General features: G+C 49.8%; 1 protein-coding gene across 3 annotated transcripts in view; it reads right to left on the bottom strand.

Moving 5' to 3' along the window:
• CFAP74 (cilia and flagella associated protein 74) overlaps nt 1–10869 on the bottom strand; it is a 78121-nt gene extending 67252 nt beyond the window's left edge. Inside the window, exon 1 of one of the 3 annotated variants that reach the window (XM_073007932.1) lies at nt 10695–10869. The gene's annotated coding sequence lies outside the window, so the exon portion shown is untranslated. The remainder of the gene's footprint in view (nt 1–10694) is intronic. The other 2 variants (XM_073007931.1, XM_073007930.1) reach the window with 2 other exon arrangements.
• Between the last annotated feature and the right edge of the window lie 16211 nt (nt 10870–27080).

Raw genomic sequence — 27080 nt, 5'->3', positions numbered from 1 at the left:
TCCTGCCTCAGCTTCGCAAGTAGCTAAGACTACATGCATATACCACCATGCCCAGGTAATTTTTAAATTACTGGTAGAGATGGGGGGGTCTCTCTTTGTCGCCCGGGCTAGTCTTGAACTCCTGGTCTCAGCCACAATTTGCCCACCTCAATCCCAAAGTGCTGGGATTACAAGCTTGAGTCACTACATCTGGCACCGAAACCAATTCTTCAGTAATTTCAAAATTATCATTACACTTTGGTTATCACTTTGGGGATGTTAGGAGCTTGCTCGTGTGGAACTCTTGGTACCGAATCTTCTGTGTCCGTATGTTGGAACTAAATAATTTCACTTAAGAAACAGGCCGGGCGCAGTGGCTCCTGTCTGTAATCCCAGCACTTTGGGAGGCTGAGGTGGTCGGATCACTTGAGGTCAGGAGTTTGAGACCAGCCTGGCCAACATGGTGAAACCCCGTATCTACTAAAAATACAAAAACTAGCCAGGTATGGTGGCGGGCACCTGTAGTCCCAGCTACACGGGAGGCTGAGGCAGGAGAATTGCTTGAGCCCAGGAGGTGGAGGTTGCAGTGAGCTGAGATCGTGCCACTGCATTCTAACTGTCTCAAAAAAAAGAAACAATGTTAAAATCACAAAATCACAAACTCTTTACTTATTTTTTCTGGTGAGAATCAAATTTAATGTCTAACTTTATTTTATTTTTTTGAGACAGGGTTTGACTCTGTTGCCCAGGCTGGAGTGCAGTGGTGCGATCACAGCTCACTGCAACCTCGAACTCCTGGGCTCAACCGATCCTCCTGCTTCAACCTCCCAAGGAGCTGGGACTACAGGCACGCACCACCACACCCAGCTGATTTTTGTATTTTCTGTAGAGACAGGGTTTTGCCGTGTTGCCCAGGCTGGTCTCAAACTTTTGGGATCAAGTGATCCACCTGCCTTGGCCTTCCCAAGTGTTGGAATTAGAGGCGTGAGCCATTGCGCCCAGACAGTGGCTATTTTCTATTATACCTTAAATATGTGATTGGTTTTAACACCTATTAACCACATCATGCGTGTACCATGATTAATATACAAAAGAGCTGATGTCAAATGCTTACAAATCAGCGGGGCACAGTGGCTCATGCCTGTAATCCCAGCAACATGGGAGCCTGCGCTGGGAGGCTCTCTTGAAGCCAGGAGTTTGAGACCAGCCTGGGCAACACAGTAAGACCTACATCTCTAGAAAAAAAAAAATAGTGCCCAGGGGCGGCGGCTCACACCTGTTATCCCAGCACTTCAGGAGGCCAAGGCGGGTGGATCACGAGGTCAGGAGATTGAGACCATCCTAGCTAACATGGTGAAACCCCATCTCTATTAAAAATACAAAAAATTAGCCCAGTGTGGTGGTGGGCACCTGTGGTCCCAGCTACTGGGGAGGTTAAGGCAGGAGAATGGTGTGAACCCAGGAGGCGGAGCTTGCAGTGAGCTGAGATCACATCACTGCATCTTAGCAGCCTGGGCGACAGAGAGAGACTCCGTCTCAAAAAAAAAAAAAAGTAAAAAAATGTAGCCAGGTGTGGTGGTGCATAGCTGTGGTTCCACCTATTCAGTACGCTGCAGTGGGAGGATCACTTGAGCCCAGGAGGTCAAGGCTGTAGTGAGCCGTGATTGTGCCACTGCAGCCCAGCCTGGGTGACAGAGCAAGATCCTGACTCTAAAGTTGTTTAAAAAAAAAAAAAAAAAAAGCTTACAAGTCAACGTATCTATCATAGAGACAGACATTTTACATTGGGAATTAGCATTACTATTTCACATTGAAATAATGAGTAATTCCAGGTGAAATGTACCTAAATGTTGACATTATGTATGAGATGCTAAAACTGTAAAATTGTAGAGGGCTGTTTTTCATTGCTTAACTTAGCAATTGCTTCAGAATAATTCACTAAAAATATTTCAGTGCCTAGCACTGTTTCTTGGATGAATTATTAATATATCAATGCCAGCAATTTTTTAAACTTACAAAGAAATAATTGCATTTTAAAGTCCTGAGAGGCAGAATTTTAAGGTATCTTGTAAAATTCCAACAATATTTTTCCCCTTGAAGGAACTGATTAACTTGTGTCTTTGAATGGCAGGGTTTTCAGAAGATATTTAGAAAATGGCCAAACCTATTCAGCTTGGTGCTCGTGAATTCCCTGTGGCCTCCGTGACCTCGTTTTGCTGGACACCCAGTGGGTGACAGTCTTATAGAAGGTGTCCTTGCGCACACAGTTCCATTTCAGATGATCACACGAAACCACATACACTGAGCATCCGTTAAAGACGGCACTTCCAACAGGCAGTCACCTCTGATCTCTCCTGAGTCCTCACTAACAACGGGGGTAGATGTACTGTTTTCAGTACATGAACCTACCAGGGCAAGGGCCAGTGGGAGAAACAGGAGCAAAGAGAAGCGGGAGGTGGAGGGATGAGGGTGGCTGTCCCTGCAGACAGAGGCGCTGGCTGACCCTCTGCAGGGGAAGCTGAGAACAAACCCGACGTTGCCACACAGCTGTGAAAGGCTCAGGAACGGGTAGCTCCGGGTGCTCCTCCGGTGGGAGCAGTGGGATCGGGAACCGAGAGACCCAGGAAAGCGCGGAAGTTCCACCGCGGTAACGTGGCCGGCCAGTGTGCCGTCATCACACTGAAAACCATCAGAAATGCTGGATAGGACTGTACTTTAATTCTCATAAAAATGTTGAAGAACAAACCAGGTGAGCTGGCTCACACCTATAATCCCAGCACTTTGGGAAGCCGAGGCGGGTGGATCACTTAAGGTTTGAGACCAGCCTGGCCAACATAGTGAAACCCCATCTCTACTAAAAATACAAAAATTAGCCAGGCGTGATGGCGTGTCCCTGTAATCCCAGCTACTTAGGAGGCTGAGGCAGGAGAATCATTTGAACCCGGGAGGTAGAGGTTGCAGTGAGCTGAAATCATGCCACTGCACTCCAGCCTGGGCAACAGAATGAGACTCAGTCTCAAAAAAAAAAAAAAAAGTTGAAGAACGAACAAAATAAGAAACTTTCAGGTTAAAACCTAAGTAAAGGTAAAAATATAGATTAAATAACCAAGCTAAAGGGAAGTATATTATCAAATTGCATTAAAAACCAAGAACAGGCTGGGCACGGTGGCTCATGCCTGTAATCCTAGCACTCTAGGAGGCTGAAGCGGGCGGATCACGAGGTCAGGAGATCAAGACCATCCTGGCTAACATGGTAAAACCTCAGCTCTACTAAAAATACAAAAAATTAGCCGGGCATGGTGGCGGGTGCCTGTAGTCCCAGCTACTCGGGAGGCTAAGGCAGGAGAATGGTGTGAACCCAGGAGGCAGAGCTTGCAGCGAGCCGAGACCACGTCACTGCACTCCAGCCTCAGGGATAGAGTGAGACTCCATCTCAAACAAATAAACAAACTAACTAAACAACAACAACAACAACAAAACCAAGAACCACAAAAAAAAAAAAAAAATCAAACTAACTTTTTTTGTTTTTGTTTTTGTTTTTTTGAGGCAAAGTCTCAGTGTGTCATCCAGGTTGGAGGTCAGAGGTGCGATCTTGGCTCACTGCAACCTCCACCTCCTGGGTTCAAGCAATTCTTGTGCTTCAGCCTCCTGGGCAGCTGGGATTACCGGCACGGGCCACCATGCTCAGCTAATTTTTGTATTTTTGGTAGAGACAGAGTTTCATCATATTGGCGAGGCTGGTTTCAAACTCCTGACCTCGGATGATCCGCCCGCCTCAGCCTTCCAAAGTGCTGGGATTACAGGTGTGAACTACTGCACCTGGCCAAACTCTCTACAATTTAAAAGAGACATCCAGGCCGGGCGTAGTGGCTCACCCCTGTAGTCCCAGCACTTTGGGAGGCTGATGTAGGAGGATCATGAGGCCAGGAGATCGAGACCATCCTGGCTAACACGGTGAAACCCCGTCTCTACTAAAAATATAAAAAATTAGCCAGGCGTGGTGGCGGGCGCCTGTAGTCCCAGCTACTCGGGAGGCTGGGGCAGGAGAATGGCGTGAACCCAGGAGGCAGAGCTTGCAGTGAGCCGAGATTGTGCCACTGCACTCCAGCCTGGGCCACAGAGCGAGACTCCATCTCAAAAAATAAAAAAATTAAAAAAAAAGAGAGCGAGAGACATCTAAAACACAAGCTTAAGAAGCATTGCATTTTAAAAGTCAGAAAGAAATGCATAGGAAGTTACTGGAGTTGTCTAGAAACAGACAAAAAAACTTAGGCAAAAAGCAGGAACAGCAGTGGGGGGGACACATTCTAACCGCATGTTCAATTCACCAGGAAGACTCAGCAGCTTCAAATCTGCATTTAATGTTGATTGATCAGATTATTCATTGATCAAATTATTCATTATGGGTGCTACTTTAAACATATGAAAAAATAGAGAAAAAAATCAAATTAAGCGTGTGATCTCATGTGGGTTTCTAAGTGGACTGGCAATAACAGAAAGAAGGTCTCCTGAAATATCGGCCGGGTGCGGTGGCTCACGCCTGTAATCCCAGCACTTTTGGAGGCCAAGGCGGGTGGATCACTTGAGGTCCGGAGTTCGAGACCAGCCTGACCAACATGGTGAAACCCCGGCTCTACTAAAAATACAAAAATTAGCCGGGTGTGGTGGGGGGCATCTGTAATCCCAGCTATTCAGCAGGCGGAAGCAGGAGAATTGCTGAAACTGAAACTCAGGAGGTGGAGGTTGCAGTGAGCCAAGACCATGCCACTACACTCCAGCCTGGGCAACAGAGCAAGACTTTGCCTCAAAGAAAGGAAAGGAAAGGAAAGGAAAGGGAAAGGAAAGGGAAAGGAAAGGGAAAGGAAAGGGAAAGGAAAGGGAAAGGAAAGGGAAAGGAAAGGGAAAGGAAAGGGAAAGGAAAGGGAAAGGAAAGGGAAAGGAAAGGGAAAGGAAAAGAAAAGGAAAAGAAAAGGAAAAGAAAGAAAAGAAAGAAAAGAAAGAAAAGAAAGAAAGAAAAGGCATAAGGAATGGAAGGGAAAAATGGTCATTATTTCAGATAAAATGACTGTATACATAGACAATCCAAACAAATATAGAGATAAGTTATTTAATTAAAACAACTTAGTAATGTTGCTAGGTACAACTTCAATAACAAAAACCAAGTATATTTCTTTTTATCAGAAGAAATAATGAGAAAATAAGATTTAGAAAAGCTACCATTTACAATTACATAAAAAACCATGAAGTTCTCAAGAATAAATACAACAAAAGACACACAGACCTCCACAGAGAAAATGAGGAGCCTCCTCGGGCAACATTAAAGGAGACGGACGTAAAAATAAATGGAACAAATGACCCCGTTTCTTCAACAAATAAATGGCCTGGGGGAAGATAAGGAAGGGGAGGTCTTTAAGTCAAAAGAGCCTCCAGAGACAAGTTGGCCACATGCAACCTGGGGATCTTGTTCGAATCTCCATTCAAGCAAACTAGCTGTGAAAGACATTTTTGAGACAATTCCTGAAAATGAGCACAAACTGGCATAGTTTCCATTAAGAAATTATTAATGTGGGCCGGGTGTGGTGGTTCATGCATATAATCCCAGCACTTTGGGAGGCCGAGGCGGGCAGATCACTTGAGGTTAGGAGTTCGAGACCATCCTGGCCAACATGGTGAAACCCCGGCTCTACTAAAAACGAAAAATTAGCCGGGTGTGGTGGTGCGTGGCTGTAATCCCAGCTACTTGGGAGGCTGAGGCAGGAGAATCGCTTGAATCTGGGAGGCAGAGGTTGCAGTGACCCGAGATCACGCCATTGCACTCCAGCCTGGGTGACAGAGCGAGACTTCGTCTCAAAAAAAAAAAAAAAACCCAAAAAACAAGAACTTATTAATTGTATTGGGGTTGATGATTTTGTGGTTATGCTAAAAACAAGTTTCTATCTGTCAGAGGCATCTACAAAGGTTTTTCCAGGAGAAATGATATCACGCCTGGATTTTCTTTGAAACACGCTGGTCCAGAACCACAAGTAGGGAGGGGTAATGGGAGAGGAACGCTGTGAGGCTGACACCTGGGGCTTTTTTGACTTTGCAATTTTCCATAATAAAAGTTTTTTCTAAAAGAAAGTATAAATAAATAGGCCGGGCGTGATGGCTCACGCCTGTAATCCCAGCACTTTGGGAGGCCGAGGTGGGTGGATCATGAGGTCAGGAGATCAAGACCATCCTGGCCAACACGGTGAAACCCCGTCTCTACTAAAAATACAAAAACAAAATGAGCCGGGTGTGGTGGCGGGCGCCTGTAGTCCCAGCTACTCGGGAGGCTGAGGCAGAAGGATCGCTTGAACCCGGGAGGCGGAGCTTGCAGTAAGCCGAGATCGCGCCACTGCACTCCACCCTGGGTGACATAGCAAGACTCCATCTCAAAAAAATAAATAAAAATAAATAAATAAATAAACAAACAGCTGCATGTTCAAGCACTAGAAACTCAACGTTGTCAGGAAGTCAGTCCTTTCCAAAGTGCTCTGCGGATTCCCTAAAACCCCCACCCAAATCCCAGCGGAAATGTGTGTGTGTGTGTCTGCATGCCAGAGCAGCAGAATGAGAATCTCGTCTGGTGAACTGTAAAATGTATATGGAAGAACAATGGAACAATAGTTTTGAAGGGGGAAGGGGTGCCCCACCAGATATCAAGATTGATTCTAAAGCTGTAAAATTAAGACAGTAGAGTGCTTTGACCAAGACAAACAGACCAAAGGAAATCGGCCCTCAAGTACCAGCGCTATGCAGGATGGAAGCAGGGTTGCTGAGCAGTGGCCACGGAATGGACGTCCTTGTTGGCACCCACCTGAAGATCAGTCCCATGTGGATTAGAGACTCGTTTGGGAAATATTAAATTTCTGCTACAGTGTGTGTGTTAGCGAGGAGTCAATGGGGGGTAGGAACGGAGCCTTGTTACCTCAGAATTTCTTAAATAGACACTAAAAACATTAGGCACAAAGGGAAAAGTTGGTAGAGTTGCCCACATTTCAATTAAAAACTTTCATTCAGGCCAGGAGCAGTGGCTCACACCTGTAATCCCAGCACTTTGGGAGGCCGAGGTAGGTGGGTCACTTGAGGTCAGGAGTTCAAGACCACCTGGCCAACACGACGAAACCCCATCTCTACAAAAAATACAAAAATTAGTCGGGCGTGGTGGTGTGCAGCTGTAACCCCAGCTACTCGGGAGGCTGAGGTAAGAGACTCCCTTGAACCTGGGAGGCGGAGGTTGCAGTGAGCCAAGATTGTGCCACTGCACTCCAGCTCAGGCGACACAGCAAGACTCTATCTCAAACAAACAAACGAACAAAACCAAATATTTTGTTCAGATGACATCCTAGGGAAAGTTAAAGAAAACCTAGAAAGTAGAAGACAATCACAGCACATAACCCGGAGGTTTACTATCAAGACCACGTCAGGAATACCCATGAATGGGTGAAGAAGACAGACAGCCCCACACCAAAATGGGCAAAAGACTTCAACAGGCGCTTCACAGTCCTAGTCAAGGGCGTGCCGTGTCCCCTCACATGCTCACGGGTTCGGAGGATCAGGACGTAGGTTTTTTGGGGAAAGAGGAGCTCAGACTGCCTACGGCACCCTCTAGCTCCGCGACTCCTCTCCCAGGAGCACGCCCTACAGAAAATCCCACCTGTTGCCTTAGCTTCCTGGGGTCGCCATAACAGAGTACCACAACCTAGGTGGCTTCGACAGCAGAAGTTGTCTCAAGGTTCTAGAAGCCATCGTCTAAAACCGAGTTGTTGGCAGGGCCATGCTCCCTCTGAAGGCACGAGGAAAGGGCCTGTTTCAGGCCACTCTTGTAGCTTCTGCTACTTCTGTGGCTTGTGGCAGCAAAATTCCAATCTTCATAGGACATTCTCTCTGTGTGCATGTCTCTGTCCAAATTTCTCCTTTTTATAAGGACACCGGTCATACTGGATGAGGTACTCACCCTATTCTAGTATGTCCTCCTCTTGGCTACTTACAGGCATCACCGTAAGTCCAAGTAAAGTCATATTCTCAGGTCCTGAGGCTTAGAGACAGCCCTGATGGCCGTGGTGCCACTGTGTGAATGAATCTCTCACACAACCCCGAGGAGAAAAAGACAGAGGCACGCCTGATACTCTTCCTCTCCCCCTTCCCTTCACTGTCACAGTACATTCCCTGGGTGGGGCAGGTGCAGCAGGATCCACAGTGGCCCAGGCTGGGCTGTCAGAGCCTGACTGGGTGAGGAGGGTGCCGGTGTGTATGACTGAGGCTCAGAGCTGTATGCGGGCACCTGGCTGGGTGAGGAGGGTGCCGGTATGTGTGGCTGCAGCTCAGAGCTGTATGCAGGCGCCAGGCCGGGTGAGGAGGGTGGCGGTGTGTGCGGCTGAGGCTCAGAGCTGGATGGCAGAGCCTGACAGGGAAGAGGGCAGCCCCAGGTGTGGTCCAGCAGAGTGTATCAGAGCCCAGGCAGGGGAGGAAGGTGTCCACCGTGAGAGCCTCCCAGGCCAAGCCTGGGAGTGATGACATATTTGCATAGCTTCCGAGTACCTCCAACAAAATGCTTGTTAATTACGAAGGAAAAAAGAACTTCCCAGTGGAGATGCTGGCAGATACCACCTTGATGAAGAGCTCAAAGTGAACATCACCAGTGACATGACAGGGTGACCACTGTGAGTCGCTGACTGGATGGAACAAACAGGCTATGGCGTTACCTCTGTGACTTTCTGAGATACACAGTGGGAATCTAATCACCAGGACATAGAAGACGAAACCAAACGGAGGGACTTTCTACAAAGTAATTGGCCCATGACCTTCAAAGGTGTCAGGGTCATGACAGCCAAAACAAGGCCAAGGAATGTTCTGGACTGAAGGGGAATAAAGAGGTATGGTGAGAATTCAGTGTAAAGTGATTCCAGGCTGGATCCTTCCACGTTGGGAGTCTGATGCAATCAATTGGCAAAGCATGTTTGACAGACTGAGGGGTAAACACAGCAACAGGCCTGTGTCCTCCTGTGTGGCTGTGTTGGAGAATGTCCTTGTTTGTGGAAAAATACACTGGACAAGGGTGGGGGGCGACAGAGCGCCATGAAGGCAACTTACTCTCAAATACTTCACGACAAGTTTTTTGTGCTGAGCTTACAACTTTTATACAAGTTTGGGATTGTTTCAAAAAATTTTAAAGAATATATGTGGTATTACATAAAGTTTATATGTATTATTAAACTTATATAAAAGTATATGTGGGATTACATAAACCTTATATATATAATAACTTTATATAATACAAAGTTTATATAATACCACATATATTCTTTAAAATTTTATATAAATAAATTTATATAAAGTTTAAAATAAGCGAAAGTTAATGGGGCATGGTGGCTGGTCGCCTGTAATCCCAGCACTTTGGGAGGCGGAGGTGGCTGGATCACTTGAGATCAGGAGTTCAAGACCAGCCTGGCCAACATGCAGAAACCCCGTCTCTACTAAAAATACAAAAATTAGCCGGACACGGTGGCAGGCGCTTATAAGCCCTCAGGAGGCTGAGGCAGGAGAATCGCTTGAACCCAGGAGGCGGAGGTTGCAGTGAGCCAAGATCGCCCTGCTGTACTCCAACCTGGGCAACACAGTGAGACTCTGTCTCAAAAAAAAAAAAATTTAAAGAATATATGTAGTATTATATAAAGTTTAGTATATATTATTAAACTTACATAAAATTAGATGTGGTTTTATGTATAGTTTATATATATTTTATATATAGTTTATATAGTATATTTATATTATATATTGTTTATATAATACCACATACATTCTTTAAAATTTTATATAAAGCTTATATAAAGTTTAAAATAAGTGAAAGTTAACTATATTTTTTAGGGACGCATGCATAGTTAAGTAAAACTAAAGAAAATTATATATTATCTTTAAAATTTTATATAAATATAAAGTTTATATAGTTTAAAATAAGCGAAAGTTAACTATATTGTTTAGGGACTCATGCATAGGTAAGTAAAACTGAAGAAAAAGTCAGACATGGTCAAGAAGAGCGGGTCTGTGAGTGGCAAGGGGGAGTGACTTTGGGGTGCTGATGTTCTATTTCTTAACTTGGGTAGTAGCTACCGATGTTCGCTTTATAACCAATCTCTAAGTTGAACATGCGCATTTATGCATCATCTTTACCCAGAGAATCGCTGTCAGTCCGTTTCTTTCGAACTGTGGGCCCTAGAGCAGGCCTGCTGACTACCTCAATACTTGGCTTATGCAGATAAAAGGAGTATTCCTTTAGGAGTAACAAAATACTAGAGGCAAATCAGCTTCCAAAACCAGGTTATACATACTAAAACCAAACGACTTTGGGGCTATGGACCATGCTCTCCTTTTTAGCTAGGCAGACACTCATGAGTCTTAACTTTTTACCAGACAGGCTGGCCCTTGATTTTTGTTTAATGTTTTTGTAAATGTGTTATAATAATACATTATTATAACATCTGCTGCAAAGTCAGGTGCGGGCCCCTCAATCGAGGCTGTGCCAGCGCCGGGGTTCCCTGAAACGAACCAGGGACTAGAACTATTAACAGTCATTTCTCTGGCACAGCTTTCAGGGAAAGGCGTATAATATGGGACGGAGTTCTGCCTGGGGGGCGGGGGTCAAACGCTTCCAGCTCAGCCCCACGGTCAAACGCATCCGCCCCCACACCCACCTCTGGCTGGCCTGGGTCCCAGGTTCTCGGGGTCTGGGGACACAGAAGCTCCGGGCTGCTCAGGGAAGCGTCGGTCCTTGGCGAAGGCCCTCCGCGGCGCCAGCGGCGTGGTTTGGTGCGGGGAGCTCCATGGCAACGGAAGACTCCATCGTGGCCGGAGCGGGAGCCTCGCCCGTGCTGCTCCCCCGACTGGAGCCGGTGGCTTGGTCCGACCCACCACCCACCGCGCGGCGCGGGGCGGGGCGGGGCCTGCTCTCCAGGCAGGAGCGGGGCGGGGCGGTCGCGGGCCCCGAGGCACGGCTGAAGGGGCAGGCTACAGGCCGCGGGTAGGGGGACGTCTCCGGGGTCCTAGACGTCCAGGCCTGGCCCAGGGCCCAGCCTTGGAGGTGACAGACAGGCTTGGGGGACCTGGAGGAGCTCAGCACGGGCGCGGTGGGTCAGAGGTCCGGGGTAGGTGCACGATGGTTTGGAGTCATTGTCAACCTAAAAAACTAGGAGGTTTCCCGTGAAAATGGGTATTTTTCTCTTCTCTTGAAAATGGAAGATCGGGCCGGGCAGGGTGGCTCACGCCTGTAATCCCAGCACTTTAGAAGGCCGAGGTAGACGGATCACTTGAGGTCAGGAGTTCGAGACCAGCCTGGCCAACATGGTGAAACCCCCATCTTTTCTAAATCTACAAAAATTAGCGGGGCGTGGTGGCAGCTGCCTGTAATCCCAGCTACTCAGGAGGCTGAGACAGGAGAATCGCTTGAATCCAGGAGGAGGAGGTTGCAGTGAGCTAAGATCACACCACTGCACTCCAGCCTGGATGACAGAGTGAGACTTTGGGAGGCCGAGACGGGCGGATCACGAGGTCAGGAGATCGAGACCATCCTGGCTAACACGGTGAAACCCCGTCTCTACTAAAAAATACAAAAATCGAGGCCGGGCGCGGTGGCTCAAGCCTGTAATCCCAGCACTTTGGGAGGCCGAGATGGGTGGATCACGAGGTCAGGAGATCGAGACCATCCTGGCTAACACGGTGAAACCCCATCTCTACTAAAAAATACAAAAAACTAGCCGGGCGAGGTGGCGGGCGCCTGTAGTCCCAGCTACTCGGGAGGCTGAGGCAGGAGAATGGCGTAAACCCGGGAGGCGGAGCTTGCAGTGAGCTGAGATCCGGCCACTGCACCCCAGCCTGGGCGACAGAGCAAGACTCCGTCTCAAAAAAAAAAAAAAAAAAAATACAAAAATCTAGTCGGGCGAGGTGGCGGGCGCCTGTAGTCCCAGCTACTCCGGAGACTGAGGCAGGAGAATGGCGTAAACCCGGGAGGTGGAGCTTGCAGTGAGCTGAGATCTGGCCACTGCACTCCAGCCTGGGCTACAGCGAGACTCCCTCTCAAAAAAAAAAAAAAAAAAAAAAGAAAAAGAAAAACTGTAAAAGTAAATAGCAAAGTCAGTGAGCTATGATGGTGCCATCACCATCTGGCCGGAGCAAAATCAAGACCCTGTTTCAAAATTAAAAGCAGCAAAAACCCGGCTGGGTATGGTGGCTCATGCTAAGTTGGGCAGATCTCTTGAGGTCAGGAGTTCGAGACTATCCTGACCAACATGGTGAAACCCTGTCTCTACTAAAAATACAAAAATTAGCCGGGTGTGGTGGCGCACACCTGCAGTCCCAGCTACTCCGGAGGCTGAGGCAGGAGAATCGTTTGAACCCGGGAGTTGGAGGTTGCAGTGAGTCGAGACTGTGCCACTGCACTCCAGCCTGAGTGACAGAGCGAGACTCTGTCTCAAGACAAACAAACAAACAAAAACAAAATGAAAGATGGGCCCAACATGCCAAGCCGGTTCCGACATTCCCCACTGCCTTCCCCACAGTCCCCACCCCCTGCTGCCCAGGCCGTCTCGCTGTGCATCCGGTTACACCGGAGGCTCTTCTTGCACAGTTGGCCCTTGGGGGCCATTTGCAATGGAGACGTGGGAGTGTGAGGAAAGGGAGTGGTCTCTTTCACTGGGCCACTCTATGCCAAGAACTGGGCTCATGAGTGAATTGGACGCACCCCCACCCCAGCAGTCTTTCAGCCCGCCATGCATAGGGCTGGCAGGGTGGCCTGCTCGTGATGCCACAGTGAGGCCTGGGAGGTCCTTTGGTTTTTTCCTGGACCATAACCTGATCCATCAGAGGCAAGACACCTTGCAGAATGCCCAGCACCCATGAGAATGGCTGTGGAAAGTAGCTGGGTGACGCCACACCACCGCTGCACTCATCCTCCTTCCGCAGTGCCAGATCGCTTTCCTTCTCAGAATCTGAGGAATAGAACCAAGCCACCATTACCAGCCCAGGTTCACTTTTATAAGAGAGATTATACTTCTTCCTGACTCTGTGGAAATGATAGGGCTTCTTCCTTATCAGCTTTGCCTCCCTGGACCTTTCCCAGTGAACTGTTAATATACTTTCCAGGAAAGGGCTGGGCGCGGTGGCTCACGCCTATAATCCCAGCACTTTGGGAGGCCAAGGCAGGTGGATCACCTGAGGTCAGGAGTTCGAGACGAGCCTGGCCAATATGGTGAAACCCCTGTTTACTAAAATACAAAAATTAGCTGGGCGTGGTGGCGCATGCCTGGAATCCCAGCTACTCAGGAGACTGAGGCAGGAGAATCGCTTGAACCCAGGAAGCAGGGGTTGCAGTGAGCCGAGATCACGCTACTGCACTCCAGCCTGGGCAACAGAGCGAGACTCCAACTCTCTCTCCCTCTTTCTCTATATATATGTGTGTGTATATATATTATATATGTATATATATTATATATGTGTATGTATATACTATATATACTATATGTGTGTATATATATACTATATATACTATATATGTGTGTATATATACTATATATATACTATATATATGTGTATATATATATACTGTCTAGGAAAGAAGGAAAGGACAGTGACAGCCTGAGAACAGCCCCGTGTCCATGGAACTGGTCAGTTAAGGAAGCTGTGGAACAGCTACACGATGGAGGTCAGCTGTAAAGGTCAGCTGTAAAGAAGGCATAAGGACCATTTATTTCTATGTTCTGCCGTGGAGTGACTCCAGAATACATTGTTAAGTAAAAAAAAATCAAGCCAGGCATGGTGGCTTGAGCCTGTAGTCCCAGCTACTTGGGAAGCTGAGGCAGGATGGATTGCTCGAGCCCAGGAGTCTGAGGCTGCAGTGAGCTCTGATTATAGCACTGCACTCCAACCCTGGCAACATAGTGAAACCCCATCTCAAAAAAAAAAAAAAAAAAAAAAAAAAATCAGGCCAGGCATAACGGCTCACGCTTCTAATCCCAGCACTTTGGGGGGCAAACAGGGAGGATTGCTTGAGTCCAGGAGTTTGAGACCAGCCTGGGCGACATAGTAAAACCCAGATGCTAAAAAAATACAAAAAAAAATTAGCTGGCCATGGTGGCACACACCTGTAGTCCCAGCTACTCAGGAGGCTGAGGTGGGAGGACCTCTTGAGCCCGGGAACGGGAGGTTGATGCTGCCCTGAGCTGTGATTGTGCCACTGCCCTCCAGCTTGGGTGACAAAGTGAGATCCTGTCTCAAAAAAATTTTAAAAATCAAGATGAAGAAAAGTGTGTATAGTATTTATGTAAGAAGGAGCAGGGGCAATAAGAATATATATGTGTATTTTTTGACATTAAAAAGGTTACTATCCGGGCAGAAGGGCACAGGAATAGAAAGCAGATCTCTTTAAATGTGCTTACATTCAGCTATAGAACTGTGTAATTAGAAAACCAAAAATAAATCAAAATAGAAAAGCATCTAAAAACTGGAGACAGAATGAAACAAATGAACTTAATTGTATGGCATGTGGGGGGTTTAGCCATACAAAAAAGGATAATTTTGAGTGACTTTTTATTTTTATTTTTAGACAGAGTCTCGCTGTGTCACCCAGGCTGGAGTGCAATGGAGTGATCTTGGCTCACTGCAACTTCCGCCTCCTGGATTCAAGCAATTCTCCTGCCTCAGCCTCCCAAGTAGCTGAGATTACAGGCATGCACCTCAATGCCTGGCTAGTTTTTTTGTATTTTTAGTAGAGCGGGGGTTTCACCATGTTGTCCAGGCTGGTCTCGAACTCCTGAGCTCAAGTGATCTGCCCACCTTGGCCTCACAAAGTGACTTTTCTTTTTTCAAAGAGACAATGTCTTGCTCTGTTCCCCAGGCTGGAGTGCAGCGGCTCCATCATGGCTCACCACAGCCTCGACCTCCTGGGCTCAAGCCATCCTACCACCTCAGCCTCCCAAGCAGCTGGGACTACACGTGTGCACCACCATACCCAGCAAATTCATTTTTATTTTATTTTATTTTATTTTTGAGACGGAGTCTCGCTCTGTTGCCCAGGCTGGAGTGCAGTGGCGCGATCTCGGCTCACTGCAAGCTCCGCCTCCCGGGTTCACGCCATTCTCCTGCCTTAGCCTCCCGAGTAGCTGGGACCACAGGCGCCCGCCACCTTGCCCGGCTAGTTTTTTTTTTTTTTTTTTTTTGTATTTTTTAGTAGAGACGGGGTTTCACTGTGTTAGCCAGGATGGTCTCGATCTCCTGACCTCGTGATCCGCCCGTCTCGGCCTCCCAAAGTGCTGGGATTACAGGCTTGAGCCACCGCGCCCGGCCTAAGAAATCTTAAGTAGTTTGTAGTAATCCTGATAACAGTAATATTATTGATATTGCTGTTCTGAAATAATTCTGTAAGGAGATAAAACAAATAAGTAGACTGAACACAGTGACTTGTACCTGTCATCCCAGCACTTTGGGAGGTTGAGGCAGGCAGATGACAAGGTCAGGAGTTCGAGACCAGCCTGGCTAACATGGTGAAACCCCATCTCTACTAAAAATAGAAAAATTAGCCAGACGTGGTAGCAGGTGCCTGTAGTCCCAGGTACCCAGAAGGCCGAGGCAGGAGAATCACTTGAACCTGGGAGATGGAGGTTGCAGTGAGCTGAGATTGTGCCACTACACTCCAGGCTGGGTGACAGAGTGAGACTGCATCTCAAAAAAAAAAAAAAAAAAAAAAAAAAAATGCTGGGCCAGGTGGCTCACGCCTATAATCCCAGCACTTTGGGAGGCTGAGGTAGGCAGATCACGAGGTCAAGAGATCGAGATCATCCTGGACAACATGGTGAAATCCTGTCTCTATTAAAAATACAAAAATTAGCTGGGTGTGGTGGTACGCTCCTATATTTCCAGCTACATAGGAAGCTGAGGCAGGAGAATCGCTTGAACCCGAGAGGAGGAGGTTGCAGTGAGCTGAGATCGTACCACCGCACTCCAGCCTGGTGACAGAGAGAGACTCCGTCTAAAACAACCAAAAAAATTAGCTGGGTGTAGTGGCATGTGCCTGTAGTCCCAGCTACTCCAGAGGCTGAGGCAGGAGGGTCACTTGAACGCAGGAGGTCAAGGCTGCAGTGAGCTGTGATATTCCACTGCATTCCAGCCTGAGCAACAGAGCGAGACCCTGCCTCTAAAAATAAAATAAAATAAAATATCCTCATTGGCCACCTTTGGAGGGTGCTAGGACACTAAGTTACCATTCTGAAATGTTGTGGCAGCCATGTAGGGGCGCCACTTCCATCTTCACTGGAGCATGGATTTGCATTTAGCTGTGAGGTGTGCAGGTAGCCTCCAGCCTTCGGCCCTGCCGCAGGGACGCACGAAAGCGTTTGAGCAGAGCACACTCTCCAGGCGGCCCCTGGCCCATGACTGAGCACGCAGGGCACTGGGCAGCCCTGGCCCCCAACACAGGACTCCTGGTGGACGCTGAGCACTCTCTGCTGCAGAGCCCTGCTGTGCCCCTCCACTGGGGTGGCCAAAATGTTGAGAGATTTGCATTGCAGTCAGGCTCTCCCAGCCTGATTCTGTTTCCTCCCGATTTTCTTTCACAGACGTTGGACGGGTATTGTGGCCTGAAGGCTTTCTCAGCCCAGCTCCCCAACTCTGCCTTGATTTTTCATGGGTGTGAGCTCCCAACAAGTCTTTTGCATTCCTGATTTCATTGCATGGTCTGCTTACTGGAGGGCACAAAGGGGCACAGGCGGTGCCAGGAATGGTCTGAGAAGGCAGATGGCACCGTGGATCTGGAGCTGGATCACTTACTGCCCAGCTGGCAACAGGATCCCATCCTGGGTGGCACATGGATGCCCTGCACGAGGTAGAGCTCTCCCTGTAGTGCCCTGGGAGGATGGCGGCTGGTGCAGTAGTTCAGGCATTTGAGAAAGATGTGTGCTCGGGAGGGTGCCGGGGGTGGGTACAAGAACAGTAAGACGGTTCAGCCAATATTAAGAATGGGACAGTGGGCCAGGCATGGTGGCTCACACCTGTAATCCCAGCACTTTAGGAGGCTGAGGCGGGCGGATCACGAGGTCAGGAGATCAAGACCATCCTGGCTAACACGGGGAAACCCCATCTCTACTAAAAATACAAAAACTTAGCCGGGCGTGGTGGTGGGCACCTGTAGTCCCAGCTACTCGGGAGGCTGAGGCAGGAGAATGGCGTGAACCCTGGAGGTGGAGCTTGCAGTGAGCCAAGATCGCGCCACTGCACTCCAGCCCGGGCGACAGAGCGAGACTCCGTCTCAAAAAACAAAACAAAACAAACAAAAAGTACATATATATATATGTACATACACACATATATGAAAAAGAAAAAGAAAATCACACCAAGATGCCCAGCAACCAAGCTGATGAAAACGAGAAAGAAAAACTCTTTACAAGAACGAGTGTAAAGACACACATTTCACAAAGTGCAGCAAAGAAACGGCAGCAAACTTCCTGTGAGAAACCCTGAAGCCAGAAGACAAGAAGCGACTTGGAAGTGCTGAGAGAAGGGAAGGCCAGATGAGCCCCAGCGCCAGGACCCCAGCGACTGTGCCCAGGGAGAAAACGACTTTGCAAAGTGAAGGCAAGTTTATGCTGTGCGAATCCTATCTCAGTACAGCTGGTTTTGTTGTTGTTGTTGTTGTTGTTTTTTAGACCACGTCTCGCTCTGTCATCCAGGCTTGAGCCACCACGCCTGGCCAATTTTATTTTATTTTAAAAATGAGGCCGGGCGCGGTGGCTCAAGCCTGTAATCCCAGCACTTTGGGAGGCCGAGGCGGGCGGATCACGAGGTCAGGAGATCGAGACCATCCTGGCTAACAGGGTGAAACCCCGTCTCTACTAAAAAATACAAAAAACTAGCCGAGCGAGGTGGCGGGCACCTGTAGTCCCAGCTACTCGGGAGGCTGAGGCAGGAGAATGACCGGAACCCGGGAGGCGGAGCTTGCAGTGAGCTGAGATCCGGCCACTGCGCTCCAGCCTGGGCGACAGAGCGAGACTCCGTCTCAAAAAAAAAAAAAAAATGAAGGTAAGTTTCTACTTCTGGCCGAGATGGAGTAACAGGGACAGGTTTGCCTCATGCGTGAAACAACTGAAAGACTCAGCAAAATATTTGAGACAACAGCCCCCAAGTGATGGAACATCAGGGAGCCACGGGCAAGATCCTGAGAGGGGGAAATGGGTGAGGTGAGCCCTCCGAGGACACCAGCTACTTGCCTAGGAAGGCGTCCCTGCCTCCACACAGGAAAAGGGAGTCAGGGTGGAAGGGGATGGGGGGGGGGGCGCGGCCCATACAGAAACAGGGCCACATTGCCAGGATTGCAAACTTTGTTTCTTCAAAAGATACTGTTGTGAAAATGAATCGCAGGCCCTAGGCTGGGAGAAAGTATCTGTGCAACATATATCCAACAACAGACATGCACCTAAAATGTAGGAAAAAACTCTTTTTTTTTTTGAGACTGAGTCTCGCTCTGTTGCCCAGCCTGGAGTGCAGTGGCTCAATCTCGGCTCACTGCAAGCTCTGCCTCTAGGGTTCACGCCATTCTCCTGCCTCGGCCTCCCGAGTAGCTGGGACTACAGGCACCCGCCACCACACCTGACTAATTTTTTGTATTTTTAGTAGAGACGGTGTTTCACCATGCTAGCCGGGATGGTCTCCATCTCCTGACCTCGTGATCCACCCGCCTCAGCCTCCCAAAGTGCTGGATTACAGGCGTGTCACCATGCTCAACGAAAAAACTCTTAATAATAAGATTGACAACTTCATTTTTAAAAACATTAGGCTTTTAAAAGATTTGAACAGACACGTATGTCACCAAAAGATACACAAATAAATAAGCACATGAAAAGATGCCTATTAGTCATTCAGAAAATGCATGCTGGCCAGACAGGTGGCTGACTCTGTTAATCCCAGCACTTTGGAAGGCTGAAGCAGGAGGGTCGTTTGAACCCAGGAGTTTGAGGCCAGCCTGGGCAACATAGTGAGATGCTATCTCTATTTAACAAAATAAAATAAAATAAAAACTGTAAAAGAGCTGGGCGTGGTGGCTCACGCCTGTAATCCCAGCACTTTGGGAGGCCGAGGCGGGTGGATCACCTGAGGTCAGGAGTTCAAGACCACCTTGGTCCAACATGGTGAAACCGCGTCTCTACTGAAAATACAAAATACAAAAAAGAGAATCAGGGAAGAGCTCCAGGAGTCAGAGGTCTGGGTGCCAGTCCCAGCTCTGCTCCAAACTGGCCGTGTGTAGTTCCCAAACGGATTTCCCAGCTTTGTTTTCTTCTTTCACAAAACGACAGGGTGAGAGTCGTGATTTGTTTCCTCGGTGTCAGAGGTGCAGGACGCTCAACTCTGTTAGAAAGAGGCTCAGGTTGTTTAATTTGACAGCGACCACCTGCTTCGCACAGGCGTGGGCTGCCCGCTCTCTGGGGCACACTGGAGGTTATGCCCCATCTCCTGTTCCGTGGCAGAACCCACCCTCTGACCGAGGCTCTGGTGAGGCTTTCACAATCTGTAACAAGGACGATCTCCATCGACGGAAGCCTCCCTGTTTGAGATGGGACGCGTGCTCCTCACCCAGGCTCCTGAACAAAGCCCACCCCCTTGTCTTGGCACCACTGAGAGTGCCCACTGAGGGGACTCCGGCACCAGATTGTGAGAACAGTCATGGGAAGGCAGCTCAGACTTCACGCCCAGATCCCTTGATCCCAACACACCGGGTATTCCTTCACAGTGCTCTTCCTGCTTGCTGGACACGTGGAACTGCTTCTGCATCAGGGAGGATCCGTCCAGAGCCCTTTGGGTGGGTGCTCAGGGCAATAGCTGCTGCCTCTTCCTTCTTTTTTTTTTTTTTTTTTCTGAGACGGAGTCTCGCTCTGTCGCCCAGGCTGGAGTGCAGTGGTGCGATCTCAGCTCACTGCAAGCTCTGCCTCCTGGGTTCACGCCATTCTCCTGCCTCAGCCTCCTGAGCAGCTGGGACTACAGGTGCCCGCCACCTCGCCCGGCTAGTTTTTTTGTATTTTTTAGTAGAGACGGGGTTTCACCGGGTTAGCAAGGATGGTTTCGATCTCCTGACCTCGTGATCCGCCCGTCTCGGCCTCCCAAAGTGCTGGGATTACAGGCTTGAGCCACCGTGCCCGGCCTGCCTCTTCCTTCTGCTCTGCGCTGGGAGGCGTTGCACTCTCCCCATATGGCACGGAGCAGAACGCGTACCCTTGAATCTGGAAGGAATGAACATCTTGCCCGTTAGTTAGCCCTGGGAGTCACTGACTTGGTTCTTCCCTGGACAGGGCACACAGAAAGCCACGGAAGTGTGGTCTGCAGGTTGAGGTGGGTATTCAGACGCCAGCCTGCAGCCCACTTACATGGTTTCTTTTGGACTGACACCTTGCCGGATGCTCGGATGCCCACAGCATAGGGGAAGGGACGTCCTGGAGTCCGAGGCGTGGGCGGGGAGCTGGCCCCTGTCCATTGTCGCAGCTCCGCAGCAGCAGGATGGCCCTGGGAGGTGGAGGTGAGTCACCGGGACCTGGGAGAGGAAACAGCACTCGCTAAATTTAAACCCCCTTCTTGATGTATTTGTGAGGTTGTTCTGTTACTTTCCTGGGAAAATGCACCAAACAGAGAAAATGGCAGGGACACAGAGAAGAATGTTATCGAGTTTAGATAGTAATTATTAATCCTGTGATTTTCAGATGGACTCCGTTCATTTGGATAAGCAGAGGAAACTTGGCAGAAAAGACCAAATGCAAAATGTGTGTAGCAGCCTGAGATCGGCCGTCTACTGAAACAAAGGAAGCAGTTCAGTCGGAAGCCACGCTTAGCTGTGCTGCTGTCTTTAGCCATCAAGGCCCTGAGAACCAATGAACAATCCGGCTTGGCCGCTTAGAACATTTTTTCTATACTTGAGTTAAATAGATATCCGAGAACCATTACTCATTTTTAATGTGGAGAAGTCGGTATTCTATTCTCATATTCTATGTTTTTTAAAGTGGCAATTTGAATTATTTCGTGCGATAGAAAACCTTAAACACAAAGTAACGTTTCTAACAAAAGGGCTGTCGATCAAGTGACAAACACGTCCTACTTTAGATACGAGCACGACTGAGGCGACAACATTAAAATGCCTAAAATGGGCTGCTGGGGAGACAAGATCTGGCCGCGAACAGAACTCGCAGCAGCTCATTAACGGGACCGTCCGGCAGGAAGGTGGGTTGGCAGCCTTCTCCCCGGGCTCCCCACACTCCCTCCCCTGGTGTGGTGTGGCCTTCCTCCTCACATGTGGTCTGGATCAAGCAACGTGTTGTTCTCATCCATCAAGAGTGATGGGCTGGGCACGATGGCCACACCTGTGATCCCGGCACTGTGGGAGGCTGAGGCAGGAGGATCTCCTGAGCCCAGGAGTTTGAGACCAGCCTGGATAACATAGGGAGTCTCCGTCTCTACAGAAAGTAAGCCAGAGGTGGTGGCACACGCCTGTGGTCCCAGGTATTCAGGAGGTTGAGGTGGGAGGATCGCTTGAACCCAGGAGGTAGGGACTGTAGTGGGCTGTGATGGCACCACTGCATTCCAACCTGGGCAACAGAGTGAGACCCAGTTTCTAAAAAAAATGATAAAAAGGCAGGGTGCAGTGCCTCATATCTGTAATCCCAGCATGTTGGGAGGCCAAGGTGGGCGGATCACTTGAGGTCAGGAGTTCGAGACCAGGCTGGCCCACATGGTAAAACCCTGTCTCTACTAAAGTACAAGAATCAGCTGGGCATGGTGGCACACGCTTGTAATCCCAGCTATTCTGGAGGCCGAAGCAGGAGAACTGGGAGGCAGAGATTGCAGTGAGCTGAGATCGTGCCACCGCACTCCAGCCTGGGTGACAGAGCTAGATGCCATCTCAAAAAAAATAAATAAATAAAAGTAAAAATAAAAGTAAAAGAGTGATGAGACATCCTGAGATTCATTTATAAAATGCCGTGATTCAGGTCTCAGGGCACTCTCGCCCCTACTCACTTTGATGAAGCCAGTGCTGGGTTGCCAGCCGAGGTGGGGAGGCTCATGGGCCAGGAACTGAAGGCAGCCGTGACAGCCAGACCCCTCCACCACCCCCGAGACAGCAGGAAACTCACTCCAACAGCCACCCTGGGACGCTGCCACAGCTGATCCTGGAGGTGACCATGACTCTGGCTGACATCGGACTGCAGCTTTGTAAGGACGACTGAGCCGGGACCCAGACCTACAAAAGCTGAGATGATAAACGCTGTTTTAAGCTGTGTGTCGCAGTGACTCGTGTGGCAGTGGATTTCTAGCAGAGCCGTCGTTCGTGTCTGGCTCCTCTCGGCTCCACACTCTGAACAGCCGCCCACACCGTTGTGCATGTTAGCAGTGGATTTTTTATTGCTGAGTAATATTTCATTCCATTGCATGCTCACACCTCAGTTTGTTTAACTGTCTACCTGTTGATGAGCTCTGGAACGTATGCAGTTCTGGGCTATTATGAGTAAAGCTGCTTTTAACATTTAAATACAAGTCTGTGTATGGACACATGTTTTCATTTCTTTTGAATAAATATGTGTGGGATTACTGGGTTTCAAGGGGACTGTATATTTAAGTTGGTAAGAAGCTGCCAATCTGCTTTCCCTTCTTTTCTTTTTGTAATTTATTTTATTTTTTTTTTATGTATTTATTTTTTGAGATGGAGTCTCACTGTGTCACCCAGGCTAGAGTGCAGTGGCGTGATCTTGGCTCACTGCAACCTCCACCTCCCAGTAGCTGGGATTACAGGCGCACACCCAGCTAATTTTTGTGTTTTTAGTAGAGATGGGGTTTCACCATGTTGGCCAGGCTGGTCTCGAACTCCTGACCTCAGGGGATCTGCCCGCCTTGGCCTCCCGAAGTGCTGGGATTACAGGCGTGAGCCACCGAGCCTGGCCTCCAATCTGCTTTCCAAAGTGGCTGTACTTTGTACTCCCCGCAATAGTGTGTGAGGGTTTAAGTTGCTCCAATGCTGATCAACACTTGACATTGGAAATCTTTAAGTTTAACCATTTATGACCGTGTAGAGGGATGTCATTGTGGGTTCAACATGCACTTTCTTTTTTTAAAAATTTTTTTCTTTTTTTACGAGACAGAGTCTCACTGTGTCACCCAGGATAGAGTGCAGTGGCGAGACCTCAGCTCACTGCAACCTCCGCCTCCCGGGTTCACGCCATTCTCCTGCCTCGGACTCCTGAGTAGCTGGGACTACAGGCAGCCACCATCATGCCGGCTAATTTTTTGTATTTTTAGTAGAGACAGGGTTTCACTGTGTTAGTCAGGATGGTCTCGATCTCCTGACCTCGTGATCTGCCTGCCTCGGCCTCCCAAAGTGCTGGGATTACAGGCGTGAGCCACCGCACTGGCCATTCTTCCCGGATTCTTGAAAGGGGCTGAGAAGTGAGCTGCTTCCATCATGGGCATGGAAACTCCCTGTCCTGGGGCTCATGTCCACCAGGTGCCACCCACGCAGGCCCCAGCCACACAGGCCCTGGCTCCTGACCCCTGGGCGAGGCTGCTCCCTGGCTGGCCTTCTGGGTTCTGGGGTGGTTGGAGCTTCTCTGGTGGAGGATGAGGATAAGGAAGCCGACTGATTACACACATCACCATGGGACGGAAGTTCAGAAATGGCAACAAACTAATTCTCAAAAATCTTGAATAAGAAATTATGAAAATTCTCGTTCTTCAGATCCAAACTGAAATATTAGTTAGGAGGCCAGGTGCGGTGGCTCATGCCTGTAATCCCAGCACTTTGGGAGGCTGAGGTGGGCCGATCACTTGAGGTTAGGAGTTCGAGACCAGCCTGGCCAACATGGGAAAACCCTGTCTCTATTAAAAATACAAAAATTAGCTGGGCGTGGTGGCAGGCACCTGTAAACCCAGCTACTTGGGAGGCTGAGGCAGGAAAATTGCTTGAACCGAGGAGGTGGAGGTTGCAATGAGCTGAGATCGCACCACTGCACTCCAGCCTAGGCAACAAGAGCAAAACTCCGTAACCAAAAAAAAAAAAAAAAAAAAAAAGAAAAGAAAAGAAAAAGGAAGTGTGCAGACTTCAAACCTTGCAGAAACCTGTGAATGATGGATGGGACATGCATTTGCCTCTAGGACTGAAGGAAGAGGAGACAAATTGATGCCACCAAACCACCAAATATTTGGCTAAGATGCCCGCCCAGCTTCAACTGACATACACACAACAGCACAACTTTCTAGCAAAGTTCATCATGGATAAGGAGGCTCACACCTGCAATCCCAGCACTTTGGGAGGCCAAGGGGGAGGATCCCTTGAGGCCAGCAGTTTGAGACCAGCCTGGAAAACATAGTGAGACCCCATCTCTACAAAAAATAGAAAATTATCTGGGTAGAGTGATGTGCCTCTGTGGTCCCAGTTCCTCCAGAAGCTGAGGTGGAAGGATCCCGTGAACCCAGGAGGTGGAGGCTACAGTGAGCTGAGATCATGCCACTGCACTCCAGCCTGGGCTACAGAGCAAGACCTTGTCTCTCTTTTTTTTTTTTTTTTTTTTTGAGACGGAGTCTCGCTCTGTCCCCCAGGCTGGAGTGTTGTGGCCAGATCTCGGCTCACTGCAAGCTCCGCCTCCCGGGTTCCCGCCATTCTCCTGCCTCAGCCTCCTTAGTAGCTGGGACTACAGGCGCCCACCACTGCGCCCAGCTAGTTTTTTGTATTTTTTAGTAGAGACGGGGTTTCACCGGGTTAGCCAGGATGGTCTCGATCTCCTGACCTCGTGATCCGCCTGTCTCGGCCTCCCAAAGTGCTGGGATTACAGGCTTGAGCCACCGCGCCCGGCCGACCTTGTCTCTTAAAAGAAAAAGAAGAAGGCTGGGCGCGGTGGCTCACGCCTGTAATCCCAGCACTTTGGGAGGCCTAGATGGGCGGATCACAAGATCAGGAGATCCAGACCATCCTGGCTAACACGGTGAAACCCCATCTCTACTAAAAATACAAAAATTAGCTGGGTGCGGTGGCGGGTGCCTGTAGTCCCAGCTACACAGGAGGCTGAGGCAGGAGAATGGCATGAACCTGGGAGGCAGAGCTTGCAGTGAGCCGAGATCGTGCCACTGAGCTCCAACCTGGGTGACAGCGAGACCCCATCTCAAAAAAAAAAAAAGAAAAAAAAGAAAAAAAAGATATTCTCAGATAAGATCTTCACAGATATTGAAGGGATTGCGACCATGAACCACTCTCACTGCTTAGTTCCAAAGCTCAGGAATGACAGCCAGGCAGGGCCGGGCAGTGTCCTGAGGCTGTGATGGAGCGCTGGTCACACTGTGTGTGTGGACTTTGCAAATATGGAGCACGCACCTCCTCTTCCATTTGCTGAGCACCTACTTCATCCAATACACCACCAAGGAGAAGACCGACAAGACCCCTGTCCTGGAGGGGAAAGAATAAAACTTATGCCTCTCACCGGGGGCCGGGCCAAGCTCTGGACACTTCTTCGTGGATTAACTCCTAAATTAACCCACGGAAGGAACACGTGGGAAGGGGCACGTGGGAACCAGGCTGCCTGTGTGCAGAGCACAGGCTCGGAAAGGAACCCCGGGAACACAGGGAGGTCAGTGCCTCTGTACCCAAAGGACCCCTCTCAGCAGTGACCAGTGAGCAGCCAGGAAGGGGGCCTTGGAGCTGAGCCCGTTGGGCTTATTACAGCCCCGTTCCTGGATTTAAGAAAGCAGGCTGCGGCTGGGCGTGGTGGCTCATGCCTGTAATCCCAGCACTTTGGGGGGCCGAGGCGGGTGAATCATGAGGTTAGGAGTTCAAGACCAGCCTGGCCAACATGGTGAAACCCCATCTGTACTAAAAATACAAAAAATATCCGGGCGTGATGGCAGGTGCCTGTAGTCCCAGCTACTTGGGAGGCTGAGGCAGGAGATTTGCTTGAATCTGGGAGGTGGAGGTTGCAGTGAGCCGAGACTCTGCCATTGCACTCCAGCCTGGGCACCAGAGCAAGACTCCATCTCGAAAAATAAAATAAAATAAAGCAAGCAAGCTGGAACCAGCCTCATTCTTCCATTTCCCACAGTAGGGATCGGGCTGGAAATTCCCCAGCAAATCCCTCTGCACTTTCTCCGCCTGCCCCTGTGCCACCAGGGCCCTTCATCCAGAAGCAAGCAGCCTCAGGGACAGCTTCGGCATGTTTAAGTGTTTTCACGAGGGCTTCACTGTACTGTCAGCGACATCGCGAGCCCAGAAGTGAATAACTGACATAACAATGATTAAAGTTTGTGAGCAGCCTCTTCAGGAAACGGCAGCGCAACTTTATGTTCAAAAGATCCAAAGCAGGAGAGCGTGAGGCCTTCCCTTTCCCAGATCCTAGGGGTGTGGAGGGCGGGCCTGGGGCCCTGAGAGGTGTGGAGAGTCAGAACTGCGACCTGCGGCACAGCCCCCACCTGCTTTTCCTGTCCCCGCCCCCGTCGAGGGTCCCCAGGGACCGGGACTTGCTCCCAAAGTCGCCTCGCCCTGGCTCTGGCGAAGGCAGGAGGGTTTTGGAAGCAGCCGCTGGTGGAGGTCTCTCTCCTGACAGCTGCAGGGACTGGCCCCCTCCCTACCCCCGGCCGGCGCAGCCGGAACCGGCCACGCAGACCTGCGACCCCCACAAACCGCCTCGGGACGAGGTTCTGTCGTGCCCGTGGACCACGGTGTCCACGCGGGGCTTGTGCCACGGTCCCCTCCCATGAAGACACGCGGAGGGTCCCGTCTGCGGCGCGTGAGGGCAGCGGTCCCGGAGAGCCAGACCCCGGCCCGGGAGGGAGGGGGCGCGGCTGGGCGGGGGGAGGAGAGGAGGGGAGAGCGGAGGGGACCGGGAAGGGGGAGGCGGGGGGAGGGGAACGGGGAGGGGAGCGGCGGGCGGGGGGTGGGGAGGGGAGGGGGAGAGGAGAAGACGGGGAGGGGGAGGGGAGGGGAGCGGCGGGCGGGGCCGGGCTGCGTGGAGCGCCGGGCTGGGGCGGGCTCGGGGCGGTCTCCACGCTCCGTCCGCCCCCTCGCGCCCGCGCCGCGCTCGCTC

This window comes from Chlorocebus sabaeus, chromosome 20 (assembly GCF_047675955.1).
Source record: "Chlorocebus sabaeus isolate Y175 chromosome 20, mChlSab1.0.hap1, whole genome shotgun sequence".
In the NCBI taxonomy this organism is placed as follows: domain Eukaryota; kingdom Metazoa; phylum Chordata; class Mammalia; order Primates; family Cercopithecidae; genus Chlorocebus; species Chlorocebus sabaeus.
Note: the sequence above shows the minus strand (reverse complement) of the source record. Positions and strands in the feature narration are given on the sequence as shown.